This window comes from Octodon degus, unplaced genomic scaffold (assembly GCF_000260255.1).
Source record: "Octodon degus isolate 3935 unplaced genomic scaffold, OctDeg1.0 scaffold00022, whole genome shotgun sequence".
NCBI classification, from domain to species: domain Eukaryota; kingdom Metazoa; phylum Chordata; class Mammalia; order Rodentia; family Octodontidae; genus Octodon; species Octodon degus.
The window spans coordinates 5,432,348-5,432,581 of record NW_004524598.1 but is presented as its reverse complement, the minus strand read 5'-3'; positions in this window follow the sequence as shown (position 1 = coordinate 5,432,581).

The following is a 234-nucleotide window of genomic DNA, read 5'->3' as shown; positions in this document are numbered from 1 at the left end:
ATAGTTGGAAGAATAATCTAATGGCCTATTAAATCTATAATTGTGAGAAATAAACATTTAAAGAATAATTTAAATGGATCTACAGTTAGGCTAAGAAAATATGGTAAACATCACCACTTTACAGTTACAGTACATTGGCATGACATATCCATGTATACTGCACATATATGCACAAATACTCTGCTTATATGAACAAATGAAAAAGTGAAAAACAGCAGATATGAGAGACTAAAG